Genomic DNA, 6452 nt, shown 5'->3' with positions numbered 1-6452 from the left:
CCCCAGCCAGATCCCAAACAATTACAGTCGCATGTGGATTCAGATGGCTATCATCCGGATTTAGCGGGTGGTGACTATTTTTCGAGCTTCTTAGGGGGCGAATACGCCTACGAGTTTGAACTCTTTGGATCTTACCCGCCGCAGTACGGCATGCCCGGCCCGTCTGACCCGTATCCGCAGCGTCATGGGACTCATTCCGATTCAAGTTCGTCGGTGCCGAACAAGTCACAGGATTTTTCCTCTATGTAATATAACAAAATAACATCCATTAGGCAAGGCCCCTTTACTGACTATCAAGATAGTTAGACATGAACTTCACCACTTTGAATAGAAATATGAGCCAATAATTGGTTGGTGATAAAAGAAAGTTGATTAATTGACTTTGATGAACAAGAATTAACATTGTTTCAGTTGAAAAAGATAAATTGTTGTAGCCATATGAAGGTTCAAGAATATGTTCATTTGAACGAAGGGGTGAGAAAACGTGTATAGGCTAGGATTGAGAACAAAAGGCTCTAATGCCATATTAAAATAATGTAAGATTGTTAATTTTGATTTTCAAAGGTTTTGATATAACAAAATAATTCCAAATTCCTTTAATCAAATGTTGCAATTTGATTTAATCATACTTAAAATATTTTCAAGTCTTATAAACACTACAACAAATCTATCAATTAGTGATGAATTTTCTATGTGACACTTAAAATAATGTTAGAATATACTACAAACGTGATGAAAGCAAAAATCCTCACGTTTCATAATTGGTGGTATATCTAATTATATAACAATTTCTTAAAACGCCATAGGTTTATGTCTTTATATGTTTGGCATCAAAGCTTACCTCTAAAAATTTTGGTGGGAAATGTTTTTGTGATGTCTTGAAATCTTGCAACGATTTTTTATTGTCACTAATGTATAAATTTTTATTAGTGATGAATTATTTATATTCTAAACCATTTTTTTTTATTTTTACGTCACTATTATTAATAGGTTTTGTTTTTGACAATTTTATTCATTAATTTTTTATGATGTATAAAGGGGGACGTGTTATTTTTGTCACAAAAAATAGGTTTAATGTGAAGTACATAGTAATTTGTTTCTCCTAGTTATTTTTCTTATATTTTATATGATGATTTTAACAAATATTAGGATTATGTCTGTCGAAACTAATTTTAAAATAAAAAATTTAGTTGTCGACTTTAAAAACGAAAATTGGAGTCGCCACCGATCCTTGATTGAGGTGTGATCGGCTCACCTTAAAAATAATTGTGGTCTGCGAAATTTGAGAAAATAGGTTCAGGAGTCAGTTACGCACGAGGAAGGGTTAGCACCCTCGCAACGCCCAAAACTGGTACCAAATTGATTATTCAATGTCTTATTATCGAAAGTTTGAAAAGATTTTAAAAGAGAACTTTTTACTCACAAACGAATCAAAATAATAAAATATTCTTATTTTAAATCTTCAAAATACCGAATATTTCCTTTATTTTTTGAAATTCTTATTTCGAGATAATAAAATGTCATGACCAGTAAGTTAGGACCCAACATTTTTGAATTCCCGAGAATAAGCTTTATTTGAAATTTGTGAATTTATTGCAAAACAAATACATGACTTTCTAAATTCATCGAAAAATAATCGCAATCCAGTAAGTTAGGACACGATCTTTCTCGAGAATCATGAATGCCAAATATTTTAGAAATTTATAAAATATGATGATTTTAATGCTTTGACGCAACCAAAATATATATTTTCTTTAAAAAGTATAGTAACAATGCTAATGTACCACATGAATCCAATACTTTAATTTAAATTATATGTATGTATGTATTTGCAAATCGTGAAAATAAAATAAAAATATAAATGTATGGATATGTGTATATATTTACAAAATAAAAATGTCTGGGTATATCATAAAATATGTGTGCATTTAAATATATGTATATATGTACAATATGTATAAAATAATGGAATATAGAACAACAAAAAGATGTTTGCAATAAGCTAAGAATGTAAAAAGATATATATATATATTATAGAAGATGAATGTATTTGTTTTAAAAACTTTATAAAATATGGGAAATGTATGTGTATTTTAAAATGTGTATGTATACACATATATATACGTTTTGTAAAAAACAATATGAAAAATAATATATAAAAAAACATATGTATATGCATATGTATAAAAAAAATTTTGAAACCAAAATATAGAAGTATATATATGTGTATATAAAAGTTAGGAAATAAAATTAAAAATAAAAGTAAAAAAAGTATGTATGTATAAAATAGATGCGTACTTATAAATATATATATTAAAAATATGCTTATATATTATATATAAAAAATGCGTATTTATATGTATAGAAAATACAATAGTAATAATGATAGTAAATAATACAATAATAATAATGGTATAATGATAATATAATAAAAAACACTGAAAAATGGACTAAATTGAACTAAAACGAAAAAAGAGGGGGCGGATTCGCAATAAATAAAAAGGGACTAACATGAATGCGCGAACAAAAATGGTGGACTAAAAGGGAAATTAATCCCACCCTCCAAAACGCTGCGCAGCGAAGGACCACATTGAAAAAAAAATATGCGGGCCAATTTAAAAAAACAAAATAGGTTTAATTGAAGCGCATTGCAAAATGGAGGGACTAATAGCGAAAATCTCCCATTCGGCCAGAAGGCGCGGATCCTCCGCTCCGGTTCGGGTCACCGCGCGGGTCTGGCCATCAAAACGGCACCGTTTTCGTTTCTTCTTTAAGTTAGTCAAAACCCTAAAAAAAAAGTATTCTGCTTGTTTTTTTTTTTGTTAAAAAACAGTGGTCTACTAGGGTTTTTTTAACCCCCTCCCTCCTTGCGCCGCTGTTCGAGCCTAGTGCCCCATGCCCCGATTTCGCCGAAGAAGACATCGGCTCGACAACTCCGGCGTCCAGGTAAGTCTTTTCCTCCTTTCTTTATATTTTAAATGAAAAATAAAATAAAAAAGCTAAAAGAAAAAAAATAACAAAACGAAACTAAGAAAGATGAAAAAGGGAAAAAACACCTTATATATTCGAAAAATTTCTGTATCTATTTCGTATCAGTCCCTTCTTTGTATTTTTTCTCTCCCCCTTTTTTTCCTTTTACAAATTTAAATCAACCTTATATAGCCGAAAATTTGAAAGAAAAACAACCAAAATCAGATCTATATCTATTCTGTTATTCCTATTATTTTGTTGCTGTTTGTTTCTGCTTGTTGCTGCAGGTACGGAGGCGAACGTGCGCGACGTGCGCGGGTCTGCTGTTGGGATGTGCGGCGGCTGCGGGCAAATGCTGTTAGGGTTTCTGAAATTTTAATGTTTCTAGGCTTGTAATTGTTTGGGCTTTATTTCTTTAACGGGCCGGGCAAAAATTGGGCCCTACAATATCACTTAACAATTAGTGTCAAGAACTAAAAAAAATGTTTAGGAAACTTATTGGGAGACATTTTTATTTTTATTTGATTCGTTTGTGTGGCTAATTCAAAAGTTTTATTAGTGACAAATTATCTAATGCTTTCTTTATGAAAAAATTAACCTCACGTTAGTATTGAGCAAAATAGTAGCATACATTTACATCACTAAAAGTTTAATATTAATGACAATAAATTATAAAGAATTTACAAATTTTAAAAATGATAAAAATACAAAAAATGACATAAAAACTAAAAATGGTACATAAAATTATTAACCCTAAAACACTTATTTTCCAAGTTTCGGAGATCTGCTGAAATAGCATGTAAAACTAAAGCATAATCCATCCATCCATCCATCCATCATCCATGACCTTAAACATTTAATAATACTGTAAATTGTAAGTTAATATCCACAACTCTATCTAAAAGAGCATGGTATCAAGACTTGTTAGCCAAGTGTTATAAAACTCAAAAAATTTATTTCTAAAATGTTGTGACCTTAGACATTTTAATCATGATGCAAATTGCAAGTTGATAGCCACAACTTTACCTAGAAAGCATGGTATCGAGATTTGTTCACCAAGTCTTGAGACCTTCCGTTGAAGGTCACAATATGTAGGGAGTCCCCACTATTAGGTGTAATCAATTGGGTTTATGGAGCCCTATTCGAATTTAAACTCACTCTCAATTTAATTAGTTAAGAATTCTGAATGAGAATTAAATTCTTATATAATTTCCTTTGTAAACACCCAAGGTTAATCGAAAATACATAGCAGAAAATACTAAGAGAAAACTCTATAGAAATTTAGTGGTATTTTATTTCGGTAAAATTTTTTGTACTCAAATAAATTCTATTTTTCTTGACTTGAGATGGTGGATTAAGAGCAATCATAATTGTAATAATCCAACAATTATAATTTAGATCTAGAAGTTAAAATTTCGGTTTTGGGTTTAATAAAGGTTTGCATAAAGCTATTCTTAGAGCTCACTCTTTAAGCAATTGTAAGTTCAAAAAGAGTAAAGAAGATCCATCAGTTGAAAGTTTGAAGTATTCAGACTTTGGTTCAAGTTGATCGAAAAGCTCAGGCACCTTCCTAAAGGCCTTTTGCGACAATGACCTATCCTCTAAATACTCAATACATAAGTAGTTATTAATTGGGTTTATTATTTTAGATATTACAACAAATGTTCGAATTAGAAAATTTTTAAATTTCCTCTACTAAAATTTTCTAACATATTATTATTATTAGTATTATTATTATGCTTTTTTCACATCATTGTCTACTTCTATGTGTGTTTGTTTTAGCATATATTTTAAATTTTATTTTGTTTGCCTTTTACTATAACTTGGATTTTAGATTTTATAATTCTTCTCTTACTTTCTTTTCTTTTTCTTTTTTTTTTGTATAATTTGAAATGAGTTTTGGAGTTACAAGTAAATCTTATAATAACATTGGCTTGTACCATATATGCATGCATGCATGTATTTATGTATGCTTTTAATTCACGATTTTGGAGACTTTTTTAAGCTAGAAAAATTTGAATAAAATGCTCAACGTTTATGTGTGACAGTAACAATTGCAATTGTTTTTAACTTTTTAACATTTTTTTTAGTTTTATTCTGCACCATTGAATTTTTAAGTGAATCGTTTAATACCTATTTGTATTTTTTGTTTATTTTGACTTAAAATTAATTTTGTTTAATTTGATGATTTTTTTAATTCAAAGTATGAAGCACTTGTTAAATATATACATATATATATAAAAGAACTTTAAAAAACCTACGTAGTTGAACATGCTAGATTGTTGGAGCTCCTGGATGAACAAATCAAGAGTCTAAATAGGTAAATCAAGCTTCTCATAAGGAGGAATCGCGTTTTTTATTATAAGGTTGATATTCTTGCTTGTGCACCTTGATCTCTTTTGGATTTTTGTCTTAGGGGAGGATGGGGAACTACTGCTAATGAGGAGTTTTTGCTCAGGGGGAGTTGGATTGGATCTTGCTACTATTTTGCTTCTTGTTGTTTTTCTTGTTGATATTATGGTTTGTTTTTATTGATTTTGATGATGAAACAAACTTCTTTTATTTTGCCTTGGGTCTATACTTAACTTGATGGGTGATGCTAATATTTTGTTGTCATGTCTAATGGTGAATTGATATTATTGATCATAATCTGTGCTATAATATTTAAGGGGGGTTTAAATTTTAAGATTTTATTGATTGGGAAAATTTGCTGCAGAGTTTTTGGTCAAAATAAGCCTAAGGAGGAGAATGTTAATGCTACTAGTTGCATACTCACTTTGCAACTGGATTGGTTGCAACTTGCCTATGTTATTGGCATGTTTTGACTGTATTATAATGACTATTAATTTTATGCATATTTTAAGGGGGTTCTGAGCAGCAATTTTCATAGTTGTTTTTAGTGAAGATATTTAGTGATATTTTGAATAATTCAAGTATGCTTTATTTACCTTATTTAGAAATATTTTAGAAATATTTATGATAGAAAGAAGTTGAATTGGTGAATATATATTTTTACCTCTTACCATATTAAGGATCTTATTTTGAGCGACACTTTATGATCTAATGTAATTATACTAGTTAGGATTCACAAGTCTACAAAGATTTATATATTGAAGTATTGTTTATTGATTTTTAAGTGTGAATTAGAGAACTCAAATAAGTTCTTTGTGAAGAACATTCATGAATGTTTATGTGTTGTAAATAATTTATTTTATCAGTTTAGTTTAAGCTCTCATAGGAGAAAAACTTGGTAAGAGAGTTGAATCTAGATAATTGTAAGGGAGTGAGGTTGCAACGAGTTTAGTGAGTTAAACCTAAAACATCTCGTGTACTTTTGAATTATAGTGAGATTACTCTCTGAGCAAGACTTTGAAGATGTATGAAAAGGTTTTGAATCACGTAACCAATTACTGTATTCCTTGCTTTATTTTTCTAGTTTAAATTGTTTCCTAACCAACAACTCAACACTAATAGTGTAGGCG

The 6452-nt window shown here is 29.7% G+C and overlaps 1 long non-coding RNA gene across 1 annotated transcript; it reads left to right on the top strand.

Moving 5' to 3' along the window:
• The first annotated feature begins 2394 nt into the window (after window positions 1-2394).
• LOC107891269 (uncharacterized) lies at window positions 2395-3512 on the top strand. The gene is made up of 2 exons (XR_001682171.2): window positions 2395-2946; window positions 3258-3512. It is a non-coding gene; the product is annotated as an uncharacterized lncRNA (long non-coding RNA).
• Window positions 3513-6452: the final 2940 nt, after the last annotated feature.

The sequence above is a fragment of the Gossypium hirsutum genome, chromosome D09 (genome assembly GCF_007990345.1).
Source record: "Gossypium hirsutum isolate 1008001.06 chromosome D09, Gossypium_hirsutum_v2.1, whole genome shotgun sequence".
Taxonomy (NCBI): Eukaryota; Viridiplantae; Streptophyta; class Magnoliopsida; order Malvales; family Malvaceae; genus Gossypium; species Gossypium hirsutum.
The sequence above is the reverse complement of the archived record's forward strand: the minus strand, read 5'-3'. Positions and strand labels throughout refer to the sequence as shown.